Source organism: Kogia breviceps, chromosome X, assembly GCF_026419965.1.
Source record: "Kogia breviceps isolate mKogBre1 chromosome X, mKogBre1 haplotype 1, whole genome shotgun sequence".
Taxonomy (NCBI): Eukaryota; Metazoa; Chordata; class Mammalia; order Artiodactyla; family Physeteridae; genus Kogia; species Kogia breviceps.
In genome coordinates, this window is record NC_081330.1 from 116,829,861 (window position 1) to 116,848,022 (window position 18,162).

At 43.9% G+C, this 18,162-nt stretch overlaps 1 protein-coding gene across 1 annotated transcript in view; it reads left to right on the plus strand.

Annotated features, from left to right (window-relative positions):
* Window positions 1-16,754: 16,754 nt before the first annotated feature.
* Window positions 16,755-18,162, plus strand: part of SMPX (small muscle protein X-linked) — a 50,817-nt gene continuing 49,409 nt past the window's right edge. Inside the window, exon 1 of the mRNA XM_059051157.2 lies at window positions 16,755-16,974. The gene's annotated coding sequence lies outside the window, so the exon portion shown is untranslated. The remainder of the gene's footprint in view (window positions 16,975-18,162) is intronic.

Consider the following 18,162-nt stretch of genomic DNA (forward strand, 5'->3'; position numbering starts at 1 on the left):
CTCTTACCGACTTTCCAAAATCTTCTCATGTTAATGCATATGTTTCACTCTAAGCCCTTTCTTGGCCTAGGCTGCTTCTTCACTTCTATTTTGGGACAACATCAGCCTTCACAGCAGGTGACCTAACACTTCCAAAACCACTCAATAGATGGTGACTAGAAGAAACTATTAGAAGAGAAGCCAAGGACTAGGGGAGTGATGTGCCCAAATGGCAATAATGAAAAAGACTGTGAATATTAAGTATGACTATCTTTCAGGTTTTCAAAGCTGACATTTGCCTAGTTCTTATTTCTTCAGAGCCTCAGAAGTGGTTTCCTAAGGTCTAGTTCAAATAAACCAAAGGCTTTTTCTCCCTAAAACCTAATTCAAATGTTAAAAGATAGCAAACCTGTTGGTCTTAGGTGGAATGATGATTTTTAGAGTATATATGAAGTAATTCTTGGCAGGGCAAAGGAAAGTTCATGTTATCATCTTGATTAGGCCACAAGGTTATTGCTGAAGGTTTTTGATGATCACAAATGGCTATGTAGGATTAATCCAAGCCAACTAATACCTTAGTTTCTCAAAGGGTTTTTCACTGCTTGATATTTACTATATTCAAAGATTAAATGGTAACTGAAACCAACCTTGGGTCTGATGCAGCTGTCCCAGAGTTATATTTCAGTGTTTGTGTGGGCTACATTCATAATACACTTTGTAAGAGCTTAATATAAATTCCTGGAACTCAGATAATACCTCTATGTCTATTAAAAGAAGTTAGAACTTTGGGATTTAAGGTGATGTTGCTTGGCAATAATAAAACAGAATAAAGCAAGGCACCTTAACATAAAGCAATTATTTCTTCTACAAAACAGACTGTCACAATTTAAGGAAAAAAAGCTTTCATTTTTAAAAGACTCGAAAGAAGAAAGTTACCACATTGCAGAATACATTTTTCATGAATAAAAGCAAAATTTTACTTCTAATAATTCAGTAAAATAGAAAATAATAAATAATAATTATAATTTGTGTTAATCATGCTATATAATATATAATTGTGTTTATATATTAATATAATATAAATATATTATATTGAGAATATACCATGATGCTTTTCACATGATGTTAAAGAACATTTTGAATGAGGGTGGTCATTTTTACACATGAAAACAGTTAGGGACTTCCCTAGTGGGGCAGTGGTTAAGAATCCGCCTGCCAGTGCAGGGGACACAGGTTCGAGTCCTGATCTGGGAAGATCCCACATGCTGCAGAGCAACTCAGCCCGTGCGCCACAACTGAGCCTGCGCTCTAGAGCCCGTGAGCCACAACTACTGAGCCCTCACGCCACAACTACTGAAGCCAGCATGCCTAGAGCCGGTGCTCCACAACAAGAGAAGCCACCGCAATGAGAAGCCTGCATACCGCAACAAACAGTAGCCCCTGCTCCCTGCAACTAGAGAAAGCCCGCCTGTAGCAATGAAGACACAACGCAGCCAAAAAAAAAAAAAAAGAAAAAAGAAAATTGTTATTCCCCACCAAGGAAAAGAAAGAAGATTCAAGAGAATTGAGTGACTCGGGGAATATTGGAATAACATTATGTATCAGGAGTTGGCACACTTTTGCTGTAAAGGGCAGGTAGCAAATATTTTAGGGTTTGGGGGCCGTGCTGTTTCCACTACAACTACTCCAGTCTACCTTTGTGGGTGAAAAGCAGCCACAGACAATATGTAATGAACAGGGGTGGCTGTGGTCCAATAAAACTTTATTTATAAAAACAGGCAGCAGGTCATAGTTTGCCAACCCCGTCTATACATCATTAGGGAGACCATCGTGATCAAGTAATAAATAGTGAGAATCATATAGAATGCAGTGCTTTATAACCTTTCAAATAATTCTACATACATTTTTTTCATTTGGATCACTCCAGATTTCAACTCTTTTCCTACCCCTGAGGGGGAAAGCTCTAGTGAACATTGTATGAAAGCCTCTATAAGCTGTGAGTGCCTTGAAGACATGTTTCATGCCTTATTCTCCAGCGCCGGGCAGTGTATACTGAATTGACTTAGTGCATTTCCTCTGACTTCAATGTACATACTCTGTTTCCCTGCCTACTTCACTTTCCCTGTCTCAATGCATTTCACCTTTCCAACAGCTGTTCCCTTGACCCTTGTACACATTTGGAATCTTCCATATTTAAGCTGAGTATTTATACATGTTCCTAAGGACATTTCAGTTGACCCAAAGCATTAGGGTGGAGTCAAAGGCCTTTCCTCCTCGTATCTAACCCATCTGCGTGGATGAACCTAATTGAGCATCCATCACTACACACATAAAAAGGAAACAAGGACTATTCATTTGGGCACAGTGGACAGAGAAGGAAAAGATAGAATCCCTTATTCTGCTATTCCCTTGACCTTGAAAGCAAGGCAGAATGCTTTCTTGGTCTGGTCATGCCCTTGAGATGCAAGAGGCTGGACAGAATAAGATGTTAGTGATCATTTTTGGACCAGGTTGTGACTGCTGCTGGCCCCCACTTTGAGTCATTTATTCCTAAGCAGGACATATTTGAGCTCACTAAACTGGATCTCAAAAGCATCATCTAAAAGAGAAGATATGTTCTGCAGCAGTTTCTCTAGGTACCTCCCTAGGCCTTTCTATTTTTTGCCTTCATAGTAAATTGAAAAACATGGCCACACTATTTTGCAGCTTCTTCCATCAAGAGGTAGTCTTAGGGCTAAGAATTTTCCTCTGACTGTGCACTGTTTTCACTGTGGTTAATTTATAAAGGGGTTATAATTGTAATTTTGATTTTTTTCTTTGGCCCTCAAGTTATTCAGAAGAGTACTTTATTTTTATTTTTTATTTTTTTGGCCATGCCACACAGCTTGCAGGATCTTATTTCCCCAACCAGGGATTGAACCAAGGCCCCTCAGCAGTGAAAGCACGCAGTCCTAACCACTGGACTGCCAAGGAATATCCTTGAATAGTATTTTAGTATTTATTTTCCTAACATTTCTATTTCTTTCTCTGTGTTGTTAAATTCTAGTTTTACAGCATTCAGGTCAGAGATTGTAGAATATGCAATTTCTAAATTTGGAGATTTAAGGTTTTGTCTCATAGTGCCTTAAGCCCTTCTGTAAGTATTTTGTGGCAGTAAGAAATGAATGTTGAATTAAAAATTTATGTGTGTACATAACATGTAATATATTATACATATACATCATGTATTATACATATATAATCATGTATGTATGTACATCTATTCAATAGAGTTTAAAAACTGTAAAATTACAATATTTTATATCCATATTTAACTAGATGGTTTTCCAAATTCTGAAGAGGTGGGTTTTTTTTTGTTTGTTTTTGTTTTTTTTGCGGTACACGGGCCTCTCACTGTTGTGGCCTCTCCCATTGCGGAGCACAGGCTCCGGACGCGCAGGCTCAGCGGCCATGGCTCTCGGGCCCAGTCACACCGCGGCATGCGAGATCCTCCCGACAGGGGCATGAACCCGTGTCCCCTGCATCGGCAGGCAGACTCTCAACCACTGCGCCACCAGGGAAGCCCTGAAGAGGTGTTTTTTCAAAACTTTTTTTTTGTATTTATAATAGTCTCTGCTCTCTATATTTTGACGAAAAGTTGTCAGTACTTAGAGATTCATGACTGATATATTTGGTGGCTTGTATTTGTATTAAAAAATACTAATTTATTAGAAAAATTTAAAAAATTCTTAATGAATGAAAGAGGAAATAAAAACTGAAATACACACTATTACGAAATTATTAACAATAAAAATAACATATATTCAGATGAAAACTGATCCTGGTCTCACTTGAAGTTTATGACCTACTACATTTCCAGAGCAATTCCCACTCCCTCTCTGAGAGGGCTAGTTTAAACCTTCTAAAAACTCCAAAACTTCTTCCTCACATTTTATTCTCAGCTGCCAAACATGCTTCTCTTTTTATTTTTAAAAATATTTCTTTATTATTTATTTATTTTTGGCTGCGTCGGGTCTCAGTTGCGGCACGTGGGATCTTTGTTGCAGCATGTGGGATGTTAGTCCCTTGACCAGGGATTGAACCCATGTCCCCTGCATTGGAAGGTGAATTCTTTACCACTGGACCACCAGGGAAGTCCCCAACCATGCTTCTTATTTCCCTGAAAAATTAGTTTCGATCAGAAGAGCACATCCTTACCCTCCCCGTGGCAAGTGGACCAACCTCCTCACCTCTGCATCCACAGGCCTTCTCCCCCTCCTGTCACACCCATCAGCTGCCCTTGCTCCTACATCTCTCCGTAAATCGGATCCCCACCTCTTGTGGCTGCTCTGGGCTTCATGCCCCTGTGACAAGTGTCCCTTCTCTTTCTGTTACCGAGTCCAAGCTCGCTCTGCTCACCACACGACAGGCCAATAAATCGGGAGACAAGGTGCTGAGGCAAGGAATATGACTTTATTCGGAAAGCCGGCAGACTGAGAAGATGGCGGACTAGTGTCCCTGGAAAAACCACCTTATTGGGGTCTGGATGCCAGTTTCTTTTATAGAAGAGAGAGGGGGAGGAGGTGAGGAAGTAAAGTAAAAAGGCCATTTATCTTGCAAAATAGGAGGGGATGTGTTAATTTCTTTTTTTCTGCAGCCATTCACAGGTGGGCAGGGTCAGACTGTCTCCCTTTGAGCGGGAACAAAGGCCTTTTAGTTTAACATTCAGGCAGAGGGGCAGGGTTCCCCGAGGGAGGCCATTATGTATGATTATAATAACAAAAGAAACGAAAAGCAAAGATTAAAGTCAAAGAAAGAGATCCAGCCGTGGAGTCCCATTTAGCTCTTCCCTGTTACATTTCCTGCCTCATCAATGTTTCCCCCTCTGTGGGATCATTCCAGCCTCAGGCCTGATATATGTTGTATTATCTTTCCTCTTAAAAATAAGACTCCTTCCTGTGACCACTTCCAGCCACTGTCCTCATTTTTCTGCCACCTGAAAAGTTAGCTACCCTTTCCATCTTGCCTTCCTCACGCCCCATGTTGTCTTTGAGCCCAGTTCAAGCAACTGTTTGCTGCCAACTGCTCTGCTCTCAAGGTCACCACATTGCCAAAACCAAGGATTAACTCTGTTGTTTTGTCAGCAGTATTTGACCTCCTGCCTTCTGGAAACACTTTCACTTGGGCTCTTTTTAAAAAAAATTAATTAATTAAATTAAAAAATGTTTGGCTGCGTTGGGTCTTTGTTGCAGCGTGGGCTTTCTCTAGTTGCAGCGAGCGGGGGCTACTCTTCGTTGCAGCGCACGGGCTTCTCATTGCGGTGGCTTTTCTTGTTGCAGAGCACAGGCTCTAGCCGTGTGGGCTTCAGTAGTTGTGGCTCGTGGGCTCAGTAGTTGTGGCTCGCGGGCTCCAGAGCGCAGGCTCAGTAGTTGTGGCTCATGGCTTAGTTGCTCCGTGGCATGTGGGATCTTCCTGGACCAGGGCTTGAACCTGTGTCCTCTGCATGGGCAGGCGGATTCTTAACCACTGAGCCACCAGGGGAGTCCTCACTTGGGTTCTTCTATGCATTTGTCACTCTCTTTTTTAAAAAGTTGTGGTAAAACACACATAGCAAAATTTACCATCTTAACCATTTACAAACGTACAGTTCAGTGCCATTAAGTACATTCACATCGTTTTGCTACCATCACCACCATCTGTCCACAGAACTCTTTTCATCTTGCAAAAGGGAAACTCTGTACCTATGGAACACTGACCGCCCCCCACCCCCCAGTCCTGAGTTTCTCCTTGACTTCTAAATGTTGTTGTGCTCCAGGGCTCAGCCCTTTGACCCCATCTCTGCTCCAGTTACACTCCTTCTCTAGGAGACCTCATCTAAATCCCGGTGTTAAATACCATCTCCACAATGGTGACCCCCAAATTGGGATCACAGCTGGACTTCTTCCTTGAATTCTGAACTCATCTGCACATCCAACTTCTTCAACTTCTTTGGTATCTCCATTTAGAGATCTAATAGGCATCACAAAGTTAAGATGATCCAAATCAAACTTTGTTTCCTACTCCCAAACCTGCTTCTCGCACAGGGTCCCCACCCCAGCATTTCCTACCTCACCATTCACTGACTGCTTAGGCCTAAAGCTGGGGGTTGTTCCCAGAATATAAGATCCAAGAGAGCAGAGATTCCTGTGTTTTGTCTGCTCAGGTGCCTCAAGCACCTAGAACTATTGCCGGCACATGGAATGTTCTCTAAGGCTCTACCTGATCTAACTGTGGCTATGTCTTTCCTTCCACCCTCCGACTTGCTGCTCTAAAGCCATTTGGTTCAGCGCGCATGCATGCACCCACCTTAGAAATGTTACAGTTATTACTTTTCCACTGGGTTCTGGGGTGATTTTAAGAATGTGAATTTAAGAGAAATTTCCTAAGGGAATTCAGGAATATCCAAATTAATCTTTTACTAGTCATTGTCTCCTCAACCCCACCCTGTATGTGGTCCTCGAGGGAAATAGATGCATATAGGCAGCAAACCAGGCTCGATAAGTTCCCGGGGCTGTGGCTCCCAACCACGCTGCCAATTCATAGACATGATGGAAAACTCCTTTTCCTTGGCCAGGTTCCCCTGTTTGAAAAACCAGTCTTCTCCTTTTCAAAGCCCAAACTTAAGTTTAGTCTTGGCCCTACTGAGTGAGGAAGGCCTCACCTTCCCACCTGTGCAGGAGGAAATGGGGTGAGAGAAACTCAGCAAATGAGCATGTTTGTCTCAGGGATGAGAGCTGCCACCCCATACTTTTAAATGCAGGGACCAGGGGCCCTGGGGTGGGCTGCCCCAGTGGAGAGAGAATATAAGGAGGGAGACCAATAAATTGGAAGGAGGAGTCACAGGGTGGGAGAAGGGGAGGCAGAGATAGACACTTACAGAGACAGATGAAGAGCGAGAAAGAGATAGGTGCAGACAGAGCCACAGACAGAGACAACGACAAAGAGACCTTGGGAGAGCGGGTCAGAGAGAGCAACGTGGCAGAGCACAGAGCCCGGGGAGAAAGGTAGCCATGCAGCTTCTGTTCTTTTTCCTGGATTACTTGCTCTTGGAGCCCCGAACCTCCATGTAAGAAGCCAACTACCCTGAGGCTACCGTCCTGGAGAGGCCACATGTGGGCATTCTGGTTGACAGTCCCAACTGAGCCAGCCTTCCAGCTGTCTCTGCCAAAGGGCATCAGACATGGGAGTGAAGCACCAATCTTGGAAGTGGGTCCTCCAGTACCAGCGGGTGCAACTTCCAGAATGAGGGCAATAATTCCTTGAATAAGTCAAATAATCCTAGGTTATGTGTCAGTAACAAGCCCAAATTTCTTAGCTTTACATAGTAAATGTTTATTTCTCACTCATGTCAGAGTCTGACGTGAGTCTAGTGATCCTTTTTCATCTTGTAGCTATGATATCTAAGACCACTGGCTTCTAACGTTGCTACAGACGGAGAAGAAAGAACTGGATTGCACAGGATGTTCTTAAGGGCCAGGCCTGGAATACCTTACAGCAGTGCTTCTCAAACTGAGGACCAGGTTTTTTTTGTTTTTTTTTTGTTTTTGGCCATGCCATGAGGCATGTAGGGTCTTAGTTCCCCAACTAGGGATTGAGCCCATGCCCCCTGCAGTGGAAGCACGGAGTCTTAACCACTGGACCATCAGGGAAGTCCGAGGACCAGGTTTTTTAAAAAGTTTAATCCATCACAGACCAATACTTTTGTTAAAATGCAACAAAAATGAATTACTAGAACAAGGAAATGCTGCTTGGATGCAGAGACAATGTCAAACTGCTGTAAAAGTCCTTAACTGCTTATTTTTTTTGGCTGTGTCGGGTCTTTGTTGCTGCGCGGGCTTTCTCTAGTTGTGGTGAGCTGGGGCTACTCTTTGTTGCGGTGTGCAGGCTTCTCACTGCGGTGGCTTCTCTTCTTATGGAGCACGGGCTCTAGGCGTGCGGGATTCAATAGTTGTGGCGCACAGGCTTAGTTGCTCCGTGGCATGTGGGATCTTCCCGGACCAGGGCTTGAACCCGTGTCCCCTGCATTGCCAGGTGGATTCTTAACCACTGCGCCACCAGGGAAGTCCCCTAATTGCTTACTTTTAAATTTCTGTATTAGCTCATTGCAAACTGGTAACATACAGTTTGCAAATGGCTGCTGGTGCATGGACCACACTATGAGTAGCACTGGCTTACAGTAATTGGGGCCCACATCCTATTGGCCAGAACTCAGCCAGGTGACCCCAAATGCAATTGTGAGTGAGCCTGGAAAATATAGCATCCTGTGTGCCATAAAGAGGAGACAATGGCTGAACTTACAGCATTGCCCCTGTGACCTGCTTTAAGTTAGGGTTTTATTCTTTCTTTTCCTCTAGGAGGATCCAAATGTTTACAAATTTATTGTCTCATTTATATTTATAGTTCTCACTTAAAAACAAAAACTTTGCAGGGCAGGAGGAAAAGGAGACAGGAAATTGCCCTGTATAGTATGTGGTGCCATTGTGATTCTCCCTGGTTTTACAGATCCTGACCTTGGGTAAAATTCTAGTTGGGTAAAAATTTCATTCAGATGGTTGCAGTGATGTTTCTGTAACATTCCAGATCTCTGGTGCATGTGCAGATGGCTACTGTTTCTGCTTCAGACCCTAGAGGAGGACTGTGCCCCATCTACCATGTGTCACCAAAGGGACTAGAGTTACCTCATTTTTGGAAAATATCCAGCTTACAGAGGTTTCATATGACAGTGCAGGAAAATGTAACTCCAAATAATTTTGTAAGCTGCCAAAACCCTGCAAAAATAGTCCCTTTCCACACTCATTAGAAAATAGCTAAAAAGAAACAGAAGTGCTCAACATTGCAATCATATAACTTTGTAAGATTGTTCCAAATAAATTAGGCTTTTTAGAAACAAGATGCTAATGTATTGGCAATGTCCATCAACAGAGGGATGGATAAAGAAGATGTGGCACATATATACAATGGAATATTACTCAGCCATAAAAAGGAACGAAATTGGGTCATTTGTAGAGCTGTGGATGGACCTACAGACTGTCATACAGAGTGAAGTCAGAAAGAGAAAAACAAATATCGCATATTAATCCATATATGCGGAATCTGAAAAAATTGGTATAGACGATCTTATTTACGAAGCAGAAATAGAGACACAGATGTAGAGAACAAATGTATGGATACCAAGGGGGGAGTGGGGGGATGGGATGAATTGGGAGATTGGGATTGACATATATACACTATTGATTCTATGTATAAAATAGATAACTAATGAGAACCTACTGTATAGCTCAGGGAACTCTACTCAGTGCTCTGTGGTGACCTAAATGGGAAGGAAATCTAAAAATGAGGGGATATACGTATATGTATAGGTGATCCACTTTGCTGTACAGTAGAAACTAACACAATATTATAAAGCAACTATATTCCAGTAACAATTAAAAAAAAAAGAAACAAGATGCCAATGTGTTGGCAATATTTCAGAGCAACTTTGCTGACGTCTATGTGCCATCAGGGACTGCTGTGTTGGGGCAGACAATAACCAAGCTCAGCCCCGATCCCTTCAGGTGCCACTTCCCGGTTTGTTGCCTGCTCCTGGCTTCAGTGGGCATTTGCTTCCAACACCTCGGCTCTGTTTTGGAGGCCTGCCCTAGGGCTTCTGTAGCCTGCCTTTCCAGCTGGTAAAGAGAGCCCGAGTCCCTGGGAAGTTGTTAGCCTGGGCAGTCCTTCTCCAGTGATGGACAGGTGCAGGAATATGGCAGCCCCACTCCTTTGCCTGGGTTAGGGCAAAACTTTATGGCATAACTTATACTCCAGAGCTCCCCTGCAGGATCAGACAGAAGATGCCTTCTGTGGGACTTGAGATCGCTCCTCTGTTCCCCAGTTTTCCTGGAAACACTTTCTTAATAAATCACTTGTACACAAATCCTGATTTCAAGATCTGCTTCTGGGAGAACCCGACCGAAGATATGTGTTCTTTAGAACCAACACCCCTGCAAAGCAGTCACCCTGTTGATGGAACAGCTATCTCTGAGGTGGCAAGGTTTCCAGCCTCAACTGGACCCTCCACACTGTTGGGCAGTACTTCTGGCTCTTTGTTCACTACACCTGGTTTCCTCTTCAAGACCCTCAGAAAGTTGAGGCCAGCCGTCAGGTGGCCTCTGTTCTCCCCATTCCACCTCCTCCAACCCCACAGACCCTCTTACAAACTTTTCGGCCTCAGCCTTCCACCTCAGTGGGAGAAACATTTGTTCCTACCTCAATCCCTTCTATGGACCTTGCTTGTCAATGACCTCCTCTTGACCTTTATCAACTTCTGCACCTTGGCTTCTAAACATGTTTAAATATTATTCAGACTGAAATAACATATAGCCAAAAAACTTCTCTCCATATCGGAAATCTCCAAACCCAGGCACTATCCTTTTTATCTACTCTTCATCAAGGGTCTAGAAGAGATAGGTCCACTTGCTGCCTCAACCCTTCATGGTACAACCTGCAGTAACCTGGTTTTTGAAGCAACCCCTCAATCCATTGAAACTCTTCTCTCTGAGTCAACAGTGGCTTTTAATTCTTCATGCCCCATCTTAAGACTTTGCTGTGTGCCAGGCCCTGTGTCAAGTGCTTTAGATGTGGATCTCATTATTGTCACTGCTACCTTTGCTCCTTGCCCAGGGACCATGTTCCTTCATGCCTCATGATCCAAGTCTGAAACTTAAGAGACACCCTCCATTCTTCTTCTCCATTGTCCTGCATCCAATTCCTTGGCAAGGACACATTTGACTCTATTACCAAAATACACTTTGAACCTCTCTTCTTGTCTTTTATCTCCATTGCCAACACCTTTGTGCAGGTCAACATCATTGCTAAACCTTTTAAACATTCTACGCTCTTCCTTGCTTATTCTATTACAGTCCATGCTCCACATGGCAGTGACAGTGACCTCATCAAAGCTCAAACCAGGCAACTCTACTGCTTAAAATCTTCCAAGGAGTCCCACTACACTGAGAAGAAAACCAGCACCTCTTGCCAAAATGGCCTACAAAGGCCCAGCCAGCCTCTGCCTCTTTCTCACCTCATGTCATGCCACTCTTCTCCATGTTTAGACTGCATTGTTTTTCTGCGAGTTCTGAGGACATACTTTCTCATCTCAGGGCCTTTGCACATGCAGTTTCCTCTGCCTGAAGTGTTCTTTTCTCACTCTATCAATCTCAGTTCTTCTTGCAGAGATGCAGCTCCTGCCACTCCCCCTCTGCCCCAGTTTCTCCTCAGTCTTTGTTTTTTGTTTTTCTTTTCTTGAGTTCTAACCACTGGACCGCCAGGGAATTCCCATTGTTTGTTTTCACATTACTTTTTATTTATTTATTTATTTATTTATTTATCATTAGTTTTGGCCGTGTTGGGTCTTCGTTGCTGTGTGCGGGCTTTCTCTAGTTGCAGCGAACGGGGGCTACTCTTTGTTGCGGTGTGCGGGCTTCTCATTGCAGTGGCTCCTCTTGTTGCGGGGCAGGGGCTCTAGGTGTGTGGGCTCCAGTAGTTGTGGCGTACAGGCTCAGTAGTTGTGGCTCGTGGGCTCTAGAGCACAGGCTCAGTAGCTGTGGCACACGGGCTTAGTTGCTCCTTGGCATGTGGGATCTTCCTGGACCAGGGCTCAAACCCGTGCCCCCTGCATTGGCAGGCGGATTCTTAACCACTGCGCCACTAGGGAAGTCCCTGTTTTCATATGACTTAACAGGATTTATCTTATTTGTTTACTCAGCTTTGTCCGCTACCCACTCCCTGTTGAAAGCTCTGAAGGGAGGAACATATGCTTATTCACTGTTTTCTCCCCAGAGATGGTGGGGATAGGACAGTCCTGGCATTTAGTAAAAGCGCAGGACATTGAGGACAAACATTCCTTCTCTGTGAAGCCCTCAGCATCGTGGGAGAGTTAGGGGCACCTTCTTCTGAGTTCCTGTAACAGTTTGTCTATAGCACGTAAGTCCAATAACCATGCACTTATTTATTTGTTTGTCTCCTTGACCAGGCCAAGGTGAACAGGCTTCTGGAACACAGAACTATATCTTACTTATTTTTAAACCCTCTGCGTCTAGCGCTATGCCTGGATCATAGTAGGCACTTGATACAATGATGGCACATGATGAATGAATGTATGAATAAATGAGTGAAATAGTATTCTCATGGGAAAGGATGACTTAGCTAAAAGCTGGGAGTAACTGAGAGCTGGAGGCCGGCAATTTTTCTGAGGACAGAGGAGCAGATACTGTGCTTTTGGAGATGAAAGTCTGGATTCACTTCTGAGGCTAGATAGCCCCTTTATTTGGGCAAGGAAAATACTTTGCGGAAAAAAAGCTCTTGAGCTGTACAAAGGTGAAACAGAGGTCTCTTTTTGAAATGAGAAAGCTAAGTTCCAAGGAAGGAGACAGAAGCATGGCCCCTGCATCATGGCATATGACAGGGGCTAAGGACAGAAGTGGCTTGGCTAACAGTCAGGTAAGGAAGGAAGTCATCACATAGTATGTACCTCAGGGGACCAGCCTTGTCACCTGCTCTCCTGCATGAAAAACAAGCATTGATGTGTTCATAGTTATGGGGTCAAAAATTTAAATTTAACACAGAAGTGAACGCTATGGGAAAATAGACTGTTTTCAAAGGTCATAGCTAGTTTCTTTTTCATAATTCTTTTTTCCTAGCTAATCATTCTTCATTTGCTAATATTTTCTTCTGTCAGCCTACACAGTTTTTTGGTGGTTTTTTGTTTGTTTGTTTGTTTTGTGGGGAGAGGTTACATGTTTACACACAATGGTACAAATAGTTATCTGTTAATTCATTTAAAAATGTTCATATTATGATTTATTTTCCTCTTTGCCCAAACTGTAGGTGGGCCCAGGATAGAGAAGAACTGAGCAAAGAGGAACATGAAAGAAGCCTGTAATTTGGGGTACATGATAGGAGTCTTAATGACTTAATGCCTTAATGCCCACGAGGGCATTGAGGGACTGGGCAATGTTATGAGCAGCTTGGCTCTCTCTGTTGGCTTGTATGTAGAGGAACAAGGGGAAACCCATGGAATTTGGACCCTGAAGACTTAGATTTGGGTGTTGAGTTGGACATTTGTTAGGCACGTGAGGTTACCTTTTTCAGGATGATTTGTCATTTATAAAATGGAGATAAATAAAAACAACATCTGCTTCACAAAGTGGTAAGGATTAAATAAGATTCTGTGTGTGAAAGCACATTTTCCACTATAAAACACTGTATGTATGTGTGTATCTTGTCTACATAACTACCATTCTCTTTCGTCTTCATTGCTAAGAGCATCCTGATTTTATACGAGATATTTGAGCTTAGCTAATCATTTCTATTCCATTCACCCTCCACCACTTATTTATTTTCTTAGCCTCCTTTGCAGCCATGAGACCCAGTTCCAGCCGACGAGATGTAAGGAGAGGTCTGCTGGGGCTTTCAGAGAGTTTCCTCCCTGACAAGAGGAAAGCCCCTTTTCCCACCATCACTGCCATTCTGTATTGTTTGGATGCTAGTGAAAGATCCTGATTCTCGGAGCTGTGGCAGCCATTTTGAGAACATGAGGTAAGAAGCATGAGGATGAAAAGCTGACTTGTAGAGAGTGGCAGAGCAGAAGAACTGGAAATTGCCTGGGTCTTTTTGACTTCATAAAATTTCTGAACCAATCTGGAACTACCTCACTTCAGGTTTCTAGGTTTGTGAGATGGTTAAATGACTTTATTGATTGAGCCACTGCTAGTCAGGTATTCTGTTACTTGCAAATAAATGCATCCTACCTGATACCATGCGCATAGTGCTTATGTGGGAGCGTGCATGTGAGTGTGCTTCCTTGAGGACTTTGGTGTAACAGGTGAGAACACTAAATATGGGAGTCAAAAAGCTGGGATAACTGGCTCTGAATTAACACTCTGAGCCTCGACTTACTGATCTATACAATGGGAATAATACCACTTAACCCACAGTGTAGCTGGGAGGGCTAAATGAAATATATAATAACTACAAATGAAAACGCTTTGCAACTCCACAAGGGCTATATAGACCTAAGGTGTTCTTAGATATCCTCCTGCTGTTTGACTATCGTGGAGGAGGGATGAAGGCATGCAGGTAGAAATGACTTAAGTGAATTTGGTTTTTGCCAACAACCCTCAATGCTGCCCGTCTTTCATGATCTCCACTGAAATATTCCCAAAGGTCTCAAGCTGTCCCCTCAGTGCCCAGTACTGTCTAGTTCTCCATTTCTCATACTTAAAGATGCTTTCTTATTCCTTCTTCTCCCATTTCAGCTTCCCCAATAAGACACGGACTCATCTTGTGCCTGTCACCTCGGGCCCAGTTCATTGTTGCCCACCAATGCAGTTATGTGTTGGTGTGTGCCCGGGGCTTTCTCTGTTATACAAGGCCTTAAACTGATGGTGTGACAACAGTAGATCACGGAAAAGCACTTGGCTTCTTAGTGCTTTTTGGGGACCTCAGTTGGGAGGGCTGTTCAGGTCACAACTATTCCCCTCTATGGGAAGGACCTCCTCCATAGGTGTGCACCCCAATGGCCTCCTGTATGCTACGTGACCTGGCCGGGAGTTTGGTGATTAACTCAGGATAGGGCAATCAGAACCCTGGGATTTTAAAAACTGGAGTGGGAGAAATAGATTTGGCACTCTCTAGTGAGGTCTGAGTTCTTGGTTCTGGTTATTTCTGAGGCCCACCTGCACCCCATGCCTTTCCTGACACACTATGAAGCTTTCCCAGTGAACCCCCTCGTCTTGGTTTGGGTTGCATCCAATCGAGACACGGAGACAAGGACTTGGTCTTGTCTGATTGGTGGTGTATTTGGGTGATGATCCCAGAGAACGTTAAGTGAGGGAGTGGGGAAGTGAGAGAGGGAAAGGAAAAAACCAATAAGGGTGTAATAATGAGCAAGTCGTTTCCTGCTGTGGGCAACTGAGGCTCAGTCCTGCTGGGGACCTCTGGAAACTGGACCATATCTCACAGTCATTCCACCAGACGATGGGGAGGTGGGGCGTTTATCACCGACTTCCATCCCCACCGGCTGAGATTTGTCCCTGGGGGTGTCTGTCTGCTCCCTGGCACTTCTGGGTCATGCCTGCAGCACACCCAGGCAACCTGCCTTGGAGATGGAGAGAGCCCCAATGTGGAGAAGCAGAGAGATTCAGCTTTTTGAGGTGAGAAGCTGACAGTGTCCTGAGGACTGTCTATAGCTGCAGAACTCAGGTGGGCAGAGCAATACTGAGAAAGACATCGACAGTGTCTGCCACACCTCCTCAGGGCTTAAACTAGTTCACTTTGCATGTCTGTCACTTATGGCTCCAGAAGTCCCGATTATTGAAGCTCGCCTCAGTTCTTCCCACAAAAGCAGCTACGTCCGTGTTGGGCCAGCCTTGTGTACAAGGCACTGCCGCCAGGAGCACTTTCCTTGACATATGCCACACCAGTAGCTAGTGAGGGGTCAGTGGGGGCAAAAGGACTGTGGCAAAATGTATGGGTTGGCTGCAGGGCCAGGGGTCAAAAATGGCTCATTGTTGTCTGGTGAAGGGCTCTGAACGCAGAGAAGCAGCCAAACATCTGGGGAAATATTAAGGTGCCTACCCTAATCTCTTCCCCAGTGTGTAAAGAACTCACTTGTGGTGCCATATGATCTCAAAGTACAATGTCTAAACTGAATTTTGAAGACACAGTTCTTTTAAACAGCACATGAACAGAACTGAACGGTGAGCCCCAAACTGAGATGATGCACAATTATCTGCTGACCTCCTAAGTTACTGGAAAGTTGGTTTTCTCTTTACTGACCTGAAAGGAATGCATTCAGTTGCACGGAACTGACATCTGACTTTAAGGGCTCATGCAGATCGGAGCTTCTTTGCCTCACATAACGAGAGGACTGGTTGCTGGTGATGGGTCGGCAGCTGACCTTGCTGTCAGGGACTCAGTCATCCCTCACTTTCATCCACTGGATGAATTATAAGTGAGCCTACTCTGTTTAGTCCTTCTACTGAAGGGGAGCTCTATGCAAAGGTAGTTTTAGAGGCTAGAGAAGTAAAAAAAAAATAAAAAAATTTAAAGTAGCGTTAAAAATAATGAGCATGTGCTTTAGGATTTGTCAGTGTTCTCTTTAAAAAGTATTTTGCCTCCTACCTGGTCCTGGCCCTTGTCATACTTCAGACAGGTATTTTCTCTTTTGTTTTGTTCTGTTGCCTCATGTGCTGTAGGGCCAAAGTCACTGCCACGAGTAGGGGCGGTATAGAGCAGAGAGAGCAAGGACTCTGGGCCCTGGAACCACACGAGTCAGTTGATCTGTGACCATTTTTGACCGACGAAAAGGATGATATCTGGTAGTTCATCATAATGTGACTGAGTGTTGATTATGAAGTAACTTTCTCAGCTCCTCAGTGACCAAGCGAGGACTGAAACACTGTTTGTGGTGCCATGCCGCCTCTCTCCAATTTTTTTTGAACACTTTGGGTCTTCTCACCTCTGGGTAATAAAGCTAAAGACAGAAACTTTTCCTACTTTGCAAACTTTCCTGCGCGCCCTCAGAAGTTGTGAGAAAACACAAGCAGCATCTTCTGGAAGATTAGGAAGGCAGTAAGATTCCGGAGCCACCTTCCGGCTGACATTTGAGCCCTGCTTTCAGCACGGTCAAGCCTTTTGGAGGCAGCGTATGGCTTGTATCAAACTCTATATTTAGGAAGAACAACTGTGAGCTATGACAGGAATTCTCTTTAACACTTATCCTTAAACCGAGTTCCCCTCCAGCCCCGAGCCAGGAGCAGCTCTCAATACCGGGTGAGGCACGGAGCACTTGAGCTATTTCAGCCACATGAAAAGCATCGGAACGGAGATCGCAGCTCAGAGGACACCGGGCGTCCCTTCCACTCACTGAGGAGCCTTGTATTCTTGCACCTGGCTGCCTGGAACTTTCCTCAGGCAGGAAACAAGTACATAAACCAGGTAAGCAGGAGGACCCAGCTCAGGCAACTGGGCTTTCTGAAGGAAATTTCCTTGCTACCTAACTTGAAGAGGCTACTTGTAACTTTGTAGGATTGTAACCAGTGGGTGTAGCTTCCTTGTAAATTCACTGTTCATTGGTGATGTTGCTGCTTCTGTTTTATAAATTGTTGGGGGGCGGGGAGGTTGAAAGAATATTGAACTAAAAGTAGTTTTCATTGATAGGGACATTAAGAAAATTTCCACGGTCCAGATATGATGACTGTGACCCTGAACATGAGATCATTTTGATTCTTATGGCCAGGATTACAGTCAGTCAGCGGCAGACTGATTCGGGCTGTAAGCCTAGAAATAATCAGGAGAATTTGGGTCAGAGAAAAGCTATAACGCTAGCTCTTTGGTTTACCTAAATGCAAATTATTGCCAGAGCTGTTAACACAGTACAAGTTTAAAACGCTTTTCTCCTCTCCCTAAGCACCAGGCTTGGCCTCAGTGATAAAGTTCTATCAACCTATAGATCCATTAATACTCCAGACCCATCTTTTTGAAAGCCTCACTTCAATCGCAGTGTTCCCCATACCCAGCAGAGTAGAGGGCAGCAGCCCTGTCTCTCCCTATGTGGGCACCAGATTCTGATACGTGGCAATGCTGTGTCTCTTCCCTCTCAGCATATCTCAGGCAGAGTTGAATAAAGACTTAGTTCAGACAGCTGAACATCTTTCTACACCCTTCTTGGGAATTATTTTTAGCAGCAGACAGAAGATAATTCCCTGTGAGACTGAGCTGTAGCCACTTAATTGACCTTTAAAAAGAACAAGCAAAGCTCCCTCTCTCCATATATTGATTTATTTTCCTCTGAATCCCTGCTTATTAAATTAGCGATATTAACGTTGACAAATTTTTAGTAAGTGAAAGAGTCTTACTTAGAAGTCAGATATTAGATGCTGTCCAATCAAATACCAGCAGAGGTATATTGTACATGACTCAGCATACGGACCATTAAAGATCCCCACTGACTTGCAGAACTGCCAGGAAAACTCAACTGTGCGAAGCCAGCAAGCATTTCCATTGTAGTATAGGCTTTGTAAAAGTCAATATATGCCTGGTAAAACTTTCCATGTTCTCAAATTGTAGCCAGAACCAGGAGACACAGTAATAGAGTGCTTTAAAGAGTACCTCTTTGGATGAAAA